A 15,709-nucleotide genomic window follows, 5' to 3' on the forward strand; every position below is an offset into this window, starting at 1 on the left:
TCTTCCTTCTGATATAAAAACTTTATTCATTCACCTGATACATTACTCAAATTTGGTTGCTTCTGTAGAAAACAGTGAGAATAAAGCACATCAGGGCAAGTGGTAACCCTGTACGTAAAAAGTATGAGTCACTACCATAACTACTCTTACTCTATTATTTGGAATATTTAATAGTGTTTGTGATGTCATTAAAGTAGAAGGCAAGACTATTTTGATAGCAGCTTAGCATAGCACACAACAGGTTTCTTGACTCAGAAAATTTGTGTCTGAGATGAATGTTTAACGTAGTCAGTGGCAACATCTCTAGGCAGGTTAAAAAACACTGAAACATCTTTAAAACACAGACACAGATTTTCTCCTTTCCTATCCTTCCCCACTCCTAGGAAAAAGCAATGAAGGGAGGAATGCACAATATAGAGGTGATAATTACAGCTGTAAACATATAAGAAGATATTATTTACGACAGACATACTATAAAATGTAAAGAACATTTATGCTAGGCTAACAGTGTAGTATAAATCTTACACACTGAACTCCCTGGTACTGACCCTTCACATTGCAGATGTTGTGCAAAAATATGTTTTTTCTTTGGCTAATGTAGTATGTAAAATATGTGCATCTGTAAGCTGGTATTTGCATATATGTGAAGTTGCCTAAGTTTGCCTAAGTGCAAGCATTTCAAAACCATGTGTCAGAGAGCTAAATCATAATAGTTTAAATTTTAAAAAATGTAGTCATTTCTGCCTTCTTTCCTTGGAGGTCAAGTTTTGAAACTTTTGCTCGAAAGCTAGAAGGGGATTGTAGTTCTGCTTTTGTTTTGTTGGTGTTGCAGACACTTTGACTGTCTATTCCCATAATGTGAAGCATTGCAAAAAACAGACTTAGCTTTGAACTTTGAAATCCATCCCTGGGATCTCTAGAGATCTGTGTTTCTTGGTGGTCCTTTGTCCTCTATGCAACAGAATTGCAAATATTAGCCACTGTATTGCCTAAATCAGCCAGGAGAAGTGCTTAGTGCTAGAATAGGCTGGTTGTAAATCTAGCCTCTAAGAGTAATAAAGTAAGGTGTTTATTATTGCTTATCACTTCTATGAGCTTGTTTCTGGAACAAGCTACAGCAAGGTCATATCAGTGTGGACACTGTTTACAACTGGGTCCTAGTCATATGAAGCATGTTCAAATTCTTTCCTTTGTCACTAGTAATATGCATTCACCTCAAGAGAGGCCTCAGTTACCATCTGATAGTGTGGTGTGTGTTAGCAAACCCAACTCTATTAATTAAATTCCCTTCTGCTTCAGTTAATATTTGATTAAATATATATATGCAAGGAATGGCCTCAGGTTATACCTGTTTCAGCTAAATTTCAAGGTACCTTTAGGGCATGAAATTCTACACCAAAGGAAAGACAAGAACTCTTTTTTTTTTTTTTTTTTTTTTTTTTTTTTTTTTTTTTAAATCTGGGGTAAAACCTCTGCTTTCTGAAATGTGGATCAAATGGACAGTAGTACTTCTGTTTCCACCCTGCCCTTCCTGTGTTATGTTAAGGAAGTCACTCCTTATGCAAGTGGCAGCGGCTGTGAAGCAGCAGGTACAGAGAACAGCGCCCTGTGTGTGTCCTGCAGGAACTCCAGGTGTGGAGCTGCCCTTACCTGAGCCACTTCAGGGGAAAGGTAATTCTTGGTGAGCAAATAGCATAAATATCAGCGCAGTGAAGAACTGTATTTGCATAAACATGTGCACACAGGGAATCTACAGCCTTAGGCAGCATCTTAGCAATGATTTTAGGGATCACCTTTGCACCTCTGGTGCCGCGCTGGGAGACCAACAGGTGCAGACAATTGATTTTGGTCTCCTCACTGTGGAGCTTTGCCTGTGGCTGCTCGCGGGTGTGTCAGCCTCCCTCCTCTGCCGGCGGCCACGCCGAGCGTCCCGGGGAGGGGGAAACGCTCTTGTTCCCGAAGCTGCAGCTCCCAGCCTCGCACTTGAGCCCAAACCCGCCGGGGTCCAGGGAGGGCAGCCAGCCCCGCAGATCCCTGGGGTGGCGGTGCTCTCCTGGCCCGCAGATCCCCCAGCCCCTCCCGCAGGAGGTGGTGAGGCTGCCGGGGGGATGGCACCGGGTCCCGGGGCCGGGCAGGGGGCCGGTGTCCCCGCCTCGGGGTGAGCAGCCCCGGGCTCGGCTGGGCCCCGCTCCTCCCGCCCGGCCCGGCCCGCGCCAGGCGCCTCTTCCCCGCCTCCTCCTCCTCCTCAGCTCCATCGGAGGCTGCTGGCGGCGGGAGGGAGCGCATGGAATAAAAACAAGCGTGTGTGGCGCTGGGGGAGGGGGATCTCTGCTCCCGCTCACCGGCCCAGCCGCCTTGTCCCGTCGCGGAGCCGGGAAAACCAGGTAAACTTTGTTGGGCCGGCGGGATCGGCGGGCACAGGGCACAGGAGCGGCGGGCGGCGCGGGGCTTTGTTCTGGCGGGGCGGGGGAGCAGAGCCGGCCGCGGGACGGGAAGGGGCCGCTGCACTGGGGACTGGGGGGATGCGCGGCCCCGCATTGCCGGGCCCTGGGCTCTGTGTGCTCTGTGTGCTCCCCGGCCTGGAGCGGGGCCGGGCGGGAAGGGCGCGGGGCCCGGGGCCGGGGATGGGGAGCGCCGTGCGCCGGGACAGTGTTGGTGAATCCGTGTTACCGGGGGGGCAGAGGCGGCGGAGCCGTGCCGCAGGGAAGGCGGGATGGCGCCGGGGCCCAGGGCCGTGCCAGGCTCCCGCCGAGGGCCGGGAAGGCGCTCCTGTGTCTCTCTGGCCCGGCCGGGTCCCCCCATGCTGGGCTGCTTACGGTGGGCAGGCTCTTCTCTCTTGGGAAGTTCCTCCAGTCTGTGGGTTTGTCAGGCAGGAGGACTCCCGGCCTGGGGCTGATGTGCCTCAGGCAGCGCGGAGCCGCCTCCACAGGGCTGGCTCCCAGGGCTGAGGCTGCCCTACAGCACAAGTTTTTGGTGTGTGCGATAAATGGTCTCGTCCTTGGTACCCATCCAGATCTGTTCCGATGCCCGGCTTGTCTGAACTGTTGGCAGAGTCTTGGCCATCACTGGTTAAAATTCCCAGCTGCTCGAAACTTTCTGGTGCCTGTTTTAGATAAATTATCCTTACTGAGGATTGAGATTCAGGATTTTTGTGTGTCCTCTGGCAAACGTCTGGGTTTTAAACAGCTTTTGGCATTGGTGCTGGCCAATAGCACAGGCTGGATGGCTCCGGCTCCACAGCTGTGATCCTCCCTGTAGGGTGCTCTCCTCAATGTTAAGGAGTTACACCTTAACCAATAGTCAAATTTCCGAGCCTAGGATTAGGTGAAACTGACAGTATTTTCTGTAACTTGATTTTTTTTGTTTTGGAATGTTACTTATATGTTTTACAGCCTTTTTTTTTTTTTTTAATGCTGAGAAGTGGTTGGTGGTAGCCATTACATTTGTAATTGCAGTGTTTACTTTCCACTAGTTATGAAACGAAACAGTAGCCAGAGCTACAAAGGCTTTGAGACTATTTTATGTGATATTTGATAGGAAATTTCTGTATGCTGCTCTACTTGGACTGATTATAGATGTCTTAAGCTGGCTAACTTTTAAAATAAACAGCTACAGTTAGTCTAGGCTAAGCAGGACTTGCTTAAACTAATGAGATTTCTGATGAGTTTGAAGCTGTGAAAGAGAACCGCTGAAGTATTGAAAGTGAGTTTTTCATCCTACATAGTCAGAATCAGCTTCTTTTTTTGTGTAACTAAATCGATTATTTCTAATACCTAACGTTTATTGGAAGGTTTAATTAGTGATGTAATTTATTGGGAGTACACGTGCTCATGAATCAGGGCTGCATTGCCAAGAGTTAAAACATTACATGATTCAGCTTAGAGTGTGTGTGTGTAATTATTTAGAGAAGGCAGTGGCAACAAGTAGATTAATCAGTGTTCCTTGCAATCTCTGATGTAATCCAGAGTGTATTTCTGCAGGTCACACTTTGTTTTACTAAAACAGCTGTGATATTTTGGGATATCATCATCATTGGCATTGCCTTCTTTGGCCTGCTCTTGTTTTCTGGTCATTCAGAAAATATTTATACCTGGAACACATAATCCACAAAAGGGATCTTTTTCCTTCTCTCTCAGGGCTGCTTGCAGGGTGGCCTGTGAGTCCATTCCTCAGGCTTATCTGCCTCTGACTATAAGCTCTATGGCAGATCAGAAGATACCACTGAGATAGAAATATAATAATCCAGAATATTGGAAAAATACAGCAATTTCTTTTGCATTAGACAAAGCTGATGGGGAGTCTCTTAATCTCTGTTGGCTGACTTTCCTCCTCTGGAAGTGACCATTATGGCAGAGAATGAGTGTGTATTTGTGAGAGATGGGTGGCACTTATTTGGGTAAAACCTTGTTAGTATAATTGCCTCTGTGTCTCCTAAAATATACTCTTTAACAAAAAGAGAGATGGTAACTAGAATAGAGCAGTTCTGAAATTGCAGGACAGGTGTAATGAAGGAAAACCAATATAAGGAAATTATTTTGGAAGTCAGTAAGAATACTATAGAAAGTTAATAATTGGTTAGCATTTAATGTTAGGGCCTACAGGTCAGTTTTATTCCTGGTGAGAATGTCTACTGGCGTTTTTCTGGCTGCCAGTTGAATAACAGGATTATTAACTCATTTGCATTTTGGAAGTATCTTCTGGTCCTTACTGAGTACCTATTGAGAATATACAATTTCTCCTGTAGTAGTCAGCAGTGAATGTGCTTTATGTATCAGCTTCACAAAACTTGTCAGAAATTTACAGCTTTATTTATTTGCCACAATTTTGCTCTTTCAGTGCAATTTAAAATATTGCATGGTTCAGTTTGTGTCCTAATTTTGGCACTGGCATTGGCATCTGGGGTTGAGCAAAATTAGGAAGATCACAATGGAAGTGTTTATATATTAAGTAAGGTACTCATGTTAATGATTTGAGAGTGAAAACATTTGAGTGAAATGGCACTGTAGAGCAATTCTTTACCATCCTGAAATGTCTGACATTTTTAGCACTAAGTGTGGATCTATAAGCTAAACCTGACCAGCAACAAGGAAGTGAAGCCTAGAAAAGAAGAACCTTTGCAGGTCAAGTTAATCTTGGTTCCTGTGCCTCCATGCAGAGGGCTCAAAACAGGACTGAAAGTAACCAGAAGTTACCATGTCATAATGACAGTCTGTGTATCAGCTACACCCCTGAGCTATTGCTGAAGAGTCTCTTGGAAAATATCGAATATCTCTTGATTGACTCTCCAGCTGAGAAGGAATATGTGTGACAGACGAGGTGGGAGACAGAGAGTGAAGTGATTCAGGGTTTTTTTTTTTAATTTTATTTTATTTTATTTATTTATTTATTTAAAGTTTTGTTTTGGTTGGACTGGGTTTTGAATTTTTTGTTCTGTTGTTTCTCCTGGTGTTAGTACCTTTGTGGGTAGAAGGTGGGAAGCAAACCAGGTGACTGGATAGCCTCTCTGAAAGTTTGGTTCCTGCTTAGTTATTTCTTACACAGCAGGCCTGTAACGGGGATTCCTGTGTAAGTGTTTGCAGGTGTTTGTCAGCAAATTATTTTAGTGAGGGGTAGGGAAAGCAAGCATCTGGGAAATGTCAAAGCTATTAAAGGTTTTAGTAGGCCAAGGTCCCCAAAATGAAGCCTGCCATTTGCTGATGAATAAAAACTGAGTTTTAGAAAAACAGCCTGCAGTATTATATTTTACTCCTAGGGATAGAGCAGGGTCTGTTTCTGATAAATGGGAGTTTGAGGTTTTCTTGTGTTTACAGTAGTGTGAGGGAGTCTGCAGTGATAATGGTAATACACTTAATGCGTGTAAGTGCCCCCTCACCCTTTTGTCCCACTTGATTTGGTAGTCTTCTGTATTGATGCATTTCACAGTGTAACTGTGCTTTTACAGTTGCTATTTTTTTTTCACAGCTCAAGAATATAACTGGATTTCCATTTGTTAACTTCTGGAAAAGAGTATAGCTTTTCTGTGCTTGATATATCAAGCCAGAATTTTCACAGTCTGCAGGGTCTCTTGTAGTGATCTGCCAGTGATAGGAAATCAACATTGCCTTGCTTCACAGGGATTATGTGTCCACCTTCCTTTTTTCTTTTGCTCACTGCTCCCTCTCTCACCTTGCCCACCCCACCATGCTACTGTCTAATTACCCTGCAGGTACAGACCTGTGTGATAACAGAATTGAGATAATGAATTGCTTGAGGCATAAGGTGGCAGATAGATATGCAGCAATCTAATGAAAACTGATGTGTTGATGCAGGCTGCTTTCAGTGTACATCCACTGAAAAGGATCTGAGGAAATTAGGCACTACCTTGTTGTGGTGGTTTAGCATGAATGTGAAGAGTTTTATTTTCCTAAAGAAGTCACAGCATGAATTAACGGCTTGGCTGACGAATCAGTGTTGTACACGCCTCTAGAGACCCAGTCTTAAATCAAAAGTCCCAAGTGACTCAGCCCTTTTCCTTTTCCAGCTGGCAAGGAGTTAACATCACCTTGTAAGTCAGAAGTTCAGGCCAGGCCCCCGGGCCAGGGGAGCCGCTGCCCTGGGAGAGCTGCTTGGGCTGGCAGTGTCCCCTCTCTCTCTCCCGGCTCTCCCGTGGGGACAGGAGGGGGATTGCAGATCCACAGTGCTGGTCCTGCTCTTGGCTTGGCTGTCAGACCCTCTGGTCCGAGGGAGGAGAAAATCTTTAGACTCTTTCTCCAGAGCTCCAGGGAGCTGATCCAAGTTTGAGTTACTTTAGATCTGACCAGGGGTGGAAAAAAAGTCATCCCTCATGCTCCCTCTCCCCCTTCCTCCCCCCATCACCTGCAGCCTTGAAGTTCCTAAAGTCAGCTAGGAAAAAAAAAAAAAAAAAAAAAAAAGACTCTAAGCAAAGACATTAACCCTTTCCCCTCCTCCATGGAAGACAGAGTAATTTAAAATGTAGAAAGAGCATTGAAACAAAGTCAATTAAAGAACTAATAAAAACTGTTAGAAGAAGAGATGGAAAAAGTAGACGTTTCTGACCAAACTCCTCTAGATGTAAATGATGAAGAAATAAACTGTTTCTTGTAATATTATAATGCTGTTTGGAAGAATGCAAGTTCTAGACAAAAAGTTATGTGTACTGATATAAATGAAATTTAATTAAGAATTAATTAAATGTCCCCGGCTCCTGGGAAAAAATAAGGAAGGCTCAGCCTTTGAGACAAAGATGATTCTGGAGAGGAAGTAATTAGGCCTCAGCTCCTGGGCATAAAAAAAAGTCTCTGTTTCTTTTGAGATAAAGACAATTTTATAGATAAAAAAAGAAAACCTTTGCTTTGTACTAAAAAAGCATTTTAAAACAGTACTCCAAACATGCAGAAGCCCATAAGCAGCTTGAAAAACTCTTAAATGAGTAAAACTGCACAGAATCTGCAAAATTCCGAGCAGTTGCAGGTTTGTGACATTGAGAGCCACCAAACCTTTTCTCCATAAACTCTAAAGAGGCTCCTCTCCCAAAGCAATGCAAAATTGTGTTTAAATAGTTGCAACTGACTAAAAAAAATTCATAGTTTTCTCTCTGTATTGAATAAAAGATAAACAGTTTGTAGGGGGGAGGAAGTGTTTAAGTGTCTCATTTTTTTTCTTTCTTTCTTTTCTTAGTGTATGTTAATAAAATCTATCTGTTTTACTTTCAAGTTGAACCTGCTTCACTTTTTTTCTCCCAAAATCCTGTCTCCTACTTAGTAAACAAAATTTAGCAAATGTAAAGCTACTACATAAATAGTGCATTAACCAAAAAATTCAAACCAAAACCACTGCACTTGTGTATACTTGTGTATTTCTCAGACTCTATGCTTTGTAAGCATATTATCATTGATCAATAGAAGAAGCGTGTTTACAGCTGTCTTTTTAGTTGAAGTAAAATAGGTGGCCTTCCTTCTTCCATAGGTCTTTCTGTAATTATCCTTTTTCTGCAGCTAGTACTACTAAAATTATTTTGAGAAGATAAGGTAAAAAGATCACTAGTGTGTAATTTGATGAAGGATATTTTTATTTGTGTAATATTGCCTTGTTGGATACCAGGGTCTCTGCTGAAATATTTTCTCTGTCAGTGTTTCTTTGGGCCATATAAAGCATGTTGCACCTTTTTTGGCAGACAAAAACTTCAAGTTTTTGCAAGGCATCTTGGTTGCAAAAATAGGACATTTTTGTGTCCTAATCATCCTTATTCATTTTGATTAGTGCATTTTGGGCCTTTTTCTGTGCACTCAGGTTTCCATATCTCTTATTTTGGTGATTCAGCAAGTTGCTGCAGTTGAAAGTGACTCAGAGGAGACTTTCATCTGACTTGCCACGTGTTCTCTTTAGAGGATGAGGAGAGCCCAGAGAACTGTGATCTGCATTCTGCACCTTCTTTCATGCTGCTGGTCTGCATCAGGATGCTTCTGGTGCTTCTTGTTTTGCAGAAGTGGCTATATCTTCTTTCTCCATTCCTCTGGCAGCAGTAGTGTCAGTGGCTCAATCCTCTGAGATACCAAGTTTTTTTTCCTGTTTTTTTGGCTGTGGTTGTGTTTGTAGTGGTTAGCAGAGATAGCTGGCTGCTCTTAGACAGCTAAGTTGGTAGTTTAGTAGAATAGGGGGATTTGAGGGCAACCCACTGTGAAGAAGTGGGGTAAAACCAGTGTTGGAATCTGAGACTAGACCATTGTGGTAAATAATCCAGTATTCAGAGAGCCAAGAAGAGATAGATACCACAGATACTGTGTTCGGGATGCTCATCTGCAGTCTGGAAGAAAAGGTGGGAAGGAGGTTGAAGATGAGCCTTCCACATCAGAGAACAGTGTACTGGCTTAGAGGTCTTCCAGTCTTGGCTCTTTGTGTGCTGCACATGCAGATTATCCTCTTCCTGCTTCAGTGCTTTATTATGAAGTGCAATTGCTGTAACAGGAGAGACTGAGATATGCTCAGGTCAGGCATTCCTGGCTGCTTTAAACCAACCACAAGCCAGTGGATTACTCTGTTAGAGGTTTCTTTCAGAGCTGGGTGGTTTGTAATGCTTGGCTTTAGCACTGTTAGGTTCTGTACCACATCGTGAGCATCCTTGTTTTCTGCCTCTCGTGGAGCTGGTGAAGAGGGAGACATTATCTGTGTTCCACAGCCTGGTGTGACTTTTTCCCTAATTGTAAATGAGTTAGTCATGGAAATACAACCTTTGTACATGCAAGCTTTTGATGAATGGGTGATAGTGACTTGTTACAGGATACTTTTCTAAGAGTGTCCTGGGAACAGTAGCTATAAAGAATATCTTTGTGGGTATTGTGTACTTCTGGGAATATCTAATTTTCTGAAAATATGTGCTAGGTTTTGTTTACCTGGCGGATCTGAACTTTTCTGTAGTGTTTGCAATTGAAATGTAATTTTTAACAAATTGTTGATGTTGTGCATCTGCCAGGTTATGGATGATTTGCCATTTTAAAATTTATTATATATACATGAAGAAACTTCAGCTGCCTGGATTTTGGTAAAAAACTGTTCCCTCTGGCTTTGATGAATGAGTTGTTACCTGATTATAGCTAATAAACACATAGACTCTTGTAGTGGTCAAGAAATGAGAACCTAGGTCTGTGGTTTAATTAGTTGCTGTTGATTTTAGTTTGTTTAATTTGTGCTTGAAAAACCTTTGAAAACGCTTCCTTTAAGAACACAAAGTATTTCACTAAGTTAGAAATAAGTCATTCCTGAAGCATGCTGTCTTTTTTAAAAGTCATTCAACTATTCTTGTAGTTGTCAGCCACACTCAGTCTTTAGGACTACTTTTATTTTCAGTTGAGATGGATTTGATTTGGAAGACAAAAAGTCAAGTACCACCTGTTACTGCAGGTTCTGGGAAACCTGGCATTTCCAGTGATAAATTCCGTATATTAAGGTGTTTAAGATTAAACTCTGGGGGAAAAAGTAGGGTTTTTTAGTAGTAGATTGGATTTTAAGTAATCAGTGTTTAGATTAGTAGATTTCAATGGCACACTGAGATTGTTATTAGCCTATTTCCTAAAATTTCTCTCTGTTTTGTCTGGTCTAGCCCAAATATTGGATTTTTTTTTTATCTGTAACGTTATAAGCATTGAAAAAACCCCTGCTATTCTATTATTATAGCTGCTCTTGCTCTTTGAGTATGGTTTGTTGAAATAAAAACTCTTTCAAATATCAGCAATATGCATGTTTTAGAAGTGTATCTTCAAGCCATAAGTAAAATATAGCACATAAATATGGGCAAGTCTTACATACTTTATGACTGTGTAAAGAAATGACTGATGATTCTGTAGTTGTTTTCCAAGGAGTTGCATGTTTTGTGCTTTTTGTAACCTTGCAGGTGTTCCCTTTCAGCAGATATTCAGCAGTGGCCTTGCTGCAGTTGATTCCAGCTGTTCTGTGTTATTTTGATAGCTTTTTGTGTTCTGCAGTATTTTATGGATGCTAATATTCTTTTACTTGTCTAATTTCTTTCTGTCTTATATACTGTGATTACATAAAATATTTTGGTGCTGTCCTACTGCTTCTTTGCTGCCTGCCTTCCAAAAGTACATTTAAATGTGTTAGCTTGAATCTTATGTTAAGATTTGTCTGTCTGTATTAAATTACATGTGTGTTTAAAGACACTTAATGATGGGGTAGAGGAGGAAATAGGTTTAGTTCTGGCTTGACACTTAATATTCTTCCACAGAGTTCTTGCCTTTTGCAGCTTAAAAAGTCTTCATTTTCAGTCTAATATTTTGCTTTTACTTCTGTACTGCTTTCTGAACGTGCTTTATTTGTGATATTTTCTCCCCCCTTCCCCCACCCCTAGCCCTGATAAGCACTGGACTTTGCTCCAAGCAGTAGCTTTGCTGAAGCACAATAGTTTTATTGTTAGCGTTGATAAAGTGCATCATGGGATTTATAGTTCCATCTAGGAAATGAACCTCTAGAGGAGTTATGCCAGAAGCCAGTTAAAACTCCATTCCCCAGAAAGTGCAAGTGTAGCATGTCAAAATCTTTTAGCTTTTGCTGGTAGTATCCTTTTGTTTAATGCCTGCTCTCTCTGCTGTGCAAAGGTACTTTGAAGAAAGCGAATTTAAAAAAAATGCAGTTTTAACTTTTTAATTCTGAAACACTTTGACTGTTCCCTGTGTGTATACATGCTGTTACTCTATTTTGTTTTGAAATGCAGATGCTCATTCTGCCGTGAAAAGAGAATAGCTGTTCTCTTTGTATGTTAGGGTCATAGTGGGTCAACAAAGTGACCTTTCCTGAAAGCTGGATACTAGTTAATGAGGCGCTCCAGCTTTCATTATGGCCTGCAGGAGATGGTATAGTGCTTACCAAGAAAGAGGATTTGGGGGCTAATTGGGAAAGGGTGGCTGTGTTCAGCTGTGACATCTTGAATCCAAAAGTACAGAACAGTACTTCTGTGGAAATCCAGGACTGAAACATTGATTCTCAGTCTACTTTAAGACAATAGATTCAAAATGGTCAATGATCATATGCTACAAGATCACATGTTGCTAGAAAGAACTGATAAATAATCAGAAGAATATTTGAGAATTACTTTCTGATGGCTTGTGCTCAATTGTGAAGAAGGGAGCCCCTAGTTCAGTGAATTAACACTTCATGTAAAGACTGAGTTGTCCTGGTTAGTGCTTTTATATGTGTGCTTTTAAGTGACACTATGTCCCCTGCAGGTATGAGATCTTGTGAAAATATAGTTATTCTGCTTGATGCAGAAAACTTGGTTAGACTGAGCTGGATTGAAATGTGAATAAAGTTGCGTTGGTTGTGCATGGCTTGGTTTTTGGTAGCAGGGGATCACCCAGGTGCTTTCTATGAGAAGCTGCTAGAAGTTTCCACCATGTCCAGCAGAGCCAATCCCTGATGGGTCTGAAGATAGATATGTTGCTGGCCAAAGTTGGGCCAATTAGGGATAATGGTAATGCCTCTGTGATAACTTATTTAAGAAGAAAATCAAAACAAAGTGGGGGCACAATGTTTTTATATCCAGAGACGAGGAGAAGGTGAGAACATGTGAGGGAAACAACATGGAGACACCAAGGTCAGTAGAGAAGGAGGGGCAGGAGCTGCTCCAGGTGCTGGAGCTGAGATTCCTCTGCAGGCTGTGGTGAAGCAGCTGTGCCCCTGCAGCCCATGGGAATCCACGGGGGATGCAGAGATCCACCTGCAGCTCATGGTGGGGGAGGTGCCCATGCCAGGGCAGGTGGATGCCTGGAGGAGGCTGGGATCCAGCGGGTGGCCCAATGGAGAGGAGTCCGGCTTCCAGGCTGGAGCAGCCTGTCCTTGGAGGACTGCACCCTGTGGAACAATGCCATATGCTGCAGCAGTTTTGGGAGGACTGTTTGCCTGTGGGAGGGACTCACATTTGGGAATACTTCTGCCCATGAGATTGGAGAAGTTCCCAGAGAACTGTTTCCTGTGGGAAGGGATCCCAAGGTTTTACAGGGGAAGGACTTCTCTCCCTGAGCAGTGGAAGAAGATCTGGAGTGACAAACTGACCAAAACCTCCACCCTTCTTGTGCCTCTAAGTGGAGGCCATTTTGCCCTTGGGGTGTCTTCTTCTGGTCCTTATCTCGGCTCATGAACCTTTTGTTAATTTTTTTCTCTCCTCTGCCCAGCTGTAGCAGGGGAGGGTGTGTGAACGGCTTTCATGGGTGTCAAACCACAACAGTATTCTGGGTAATCATTCTAATTTTAAAGACTTCGACTTTTTGCTCTGGGAGGGACTGGAGGGATATAGTATGTGTGGATGGGAGGTGGTGCACATTCCTGGAGGGGATTAATTTTGAGGTGACTTAGATGCTTTGATCCTTTCCATCTGCAGGTTGGCTTGTTTTAGCTTGCTAATATAGGGATAGCAAGTTCCCGCCTTCCCTTTATGTTTGGAAAATTGCTTATAGCCCACACATGACTCTGTAAATGGGGAGAAATTGTTCATTCTTGCCTGTAGGAAGGCATTTCTCTGTCTGCTGACATGGAGTTCCAGACTAGATAGGGGGAATGCAAGAAGAATGTCGATGGGAAGCAGGGCTGCACAACTCCTAAGCTGCAATTCTTGAAGGAATTTACACTAATTGTCCAGAACAACATCATGTATTCTGCAGGATGAGAGAAGTAAAATTGCTCAGTAGCACTCTGAGCCTCCTCTGTGTCTCAGTGTATAATGTCATGGTTACTGTGTAGAAACTTTAGTGAGTTTAGGAATAATTTATTTATTGAGAGTCCACATTAGTTCACTCTCATGAATACGTTTTTCTTGTTTATTTCAACTTCACACCTCTTAATATGAGTAGAAGGGATCATGTACATTTAGGTGACCTGAAAATAGACAAGGTGCTGGTGATAGCAAATTTTGTGCTCTGCTTCTCAACCAAACATCTTAAATACTGTTAAGCTTGTTCTCTGTTGAACTTGTGTTATCCTGCCTCCTCTCCAGCTGTTCTTTTAAGTCAAGATTTTCCTAGAGAATGAGGATTTTCTTTGTGTTGTATTTTCTCAGAATTCTGCTTGGGTGCTTATTCTGCAGGTAAGATAGCACTGGTTGGGTTATAGAGAGATTTAATCCCCTCCCTTTTCCCCACTCCAGAAGACATTTTGAAAAGTTTTGTATGTGCACATGTGTCATTTGGAACTTTTTGTCTCTCTGAGGATGTTTATTTCTTATTAAGATAGAAACTAGTATGTAAATCAGAGTCCTGGCATAAGCTTATAATCTTTTTTTAGTGGAATTTCTCTCAGTGTTGCTTCTACATTTAAAGATTTTAGAAATTTGTTTTGGATTGGGATCACTCTGATTATTTTAAGATCTCACAGAATTTTGTTCAGAAATGTGTCTGATAAATGCTATGTTCTAGGATGAATAAATGTAATCTGTCCAGCTTTGATTAGGTGACTTACCTTGATGTTTCGTAGTTTGTGGCTCATTCTAGATGCATTGAGGTCCTAAGGAAAGACTATTAAGCATTCTTGTCACTCACCTCACAGAGGTATTTTTTAAAGAAACCAGGGGCAGCTGGTACCTCCTGAACTCACAGTGACTGTCACCTGCTGGTAGCTGGGCGTCTAAAACAGGAGATTGTGTATTTGAGGTTAAATTGGAGTAAACTGAATAAAGCATGGGGGTTTCCTGTGTTTGAGAAATCTTGGGTGATATAGTAGTAAAAAAAAAAAAAAAAAAGAATTGGCAATTCTGCCATCTGCTCCCATTTTTCAGGAGCAGTAAGTGGTTTCTAGTAATTGAATTGCTTTCTTAACAAATGTCACTGAGAAAAGAAGCTGATGACTACAGGAAGTTGAGTGAGTCAAAGAAAATCAATTGTGCAATACCTGTAAAAATGATTTTTGTGAGGACTGTGGTAGGTATTGGAACCTATTATATGAAGACCTTTGGGGGACCTTGGAAGCTAATTGTTTGTTGCAGTCTCTGTGGGAGTATTTGCTTCTAGATTTAGATACGTCAGTTAGTGGTGAAGACGAAGTCTTAGCATAGGTCATAATGCAAGTAAGCATTGGAGTAGATTATAAACTATACAAGTTTATGATGACTGGGATGCATCAAAATGATGACATGAGTTGGATAACTAGAAGTCTAAATTCCAGGTCATCTGATTCTGCTAGAAATTTTCACTTAGATGACCTTGTAGGATCACCTTGCTTTCCTGAGACTGAGCTCACTGGAACACTGCGTTACATGAATGAAATCTTAATCTCAGTTCAGGCAGCCTAATGTTTGGAGGATACTTCACATAAACCAAGAAGTCTTTCAGGGGTTCTCTGCTTTTCACAAAGCTCATTCAGTCACAGAGAGACAGTTAAACACAGCCATCCTTCAAGAGGCAGAGTAATAGAAAGATAATAAATTTTCTGCAAAATGTTACTATGACAAGACATACCATTTAGTCTGAAGACATCTGTCTGTACTTGCAGCACCTGCAAGCAGTAAGAGCAAAAAGGGCATCTGTATGTTGTGGTAAAGGAATTATACAATTGATAGGTTTTGTATATGTACATGTTTTGCATGGAAAAAAAAATTGTCACGGTTGAGTGAATAGAATACAGTAGTTCAGATTACTAAACTGCAGAATTTGGTTTGGCTTAACTTTAAAGAATTTTATCACTTATTCTAAGAAAAATACTTCATTTTTTATTTGCTTGCAAAATGGTATTTCTTTGTTTAAAAATATCCATGCTGATATTTATGTCTTACTACCTGTTCTATCAGCAGTACATTTTGATTTCCAGAGTCCAAGTTGCTCTCATATGTAAACACAGTATGATTGTGACTGTATGGAGAACGTTGTGGGGGAGTGTCAGGTGCACATGGTGAACTGTGGTGTCTTAGGTTGTTAAGGCAGTGAAACAATAACTGGAAAACAAAAAGGTTGGCAGTTGCAGGTAGGGCAAGGTGACAGTTGCAGTCAGTGTAATAACAGGCTGTGAATTGAACTTAAGCTGAACTAAAACTGGTTTGAACAGCTGTCTGACATTTTGTTTTCCTTTACGCATTACCCCGTGCCACCACCCTTCCTTCTGCCCTCTGTAAAAAAATTCAGGCCTAGTGGGATCTGATACAGGTCTGAAATGAAATGTTGCCTTAATTTCTGATAATAATATCAGAGAAGCTTTTTCAGATGCTTTAGTAAACATT

The 15,709-nt window shown here is 41.8% G+C and overlaps 1 protein-coding gene across 2 annotated transcripts in view; it reads left to right on the plus strand.

Moving 5' to 3' along the window:
• Window positions 1–2,244: 2,244 nt before the first annotated feature.
• The window catches only part of TNS3 (tensin 3), a 155,105-nt gene continuing 141,640 nt past the window's right edge, over window positions 2,245–15,709 (plus strand). For both annotated transcript variants that reach the window (XM_083856218.1, XM_083856219.1), the window contains exon 1: window positions 2,245–2,384. The gene's annotated coding sequence lies outside the window, so the exon portion shown is untranslated. The remainder of the gene's footprint in view (window positions 2,385–15,709) is intronic.

This window comes from Zosterops lateralis (assembly GCF_965231275.1).
Source record: "Zosterops lateralis genome assembly, chromosome: 1".
Taxonomy (NCBI): Eukaryota; Metazoa; Chordata; class Aves; order Passeriformes; family Zosteropidae; genus Zosterops; species Zosterops lateralis.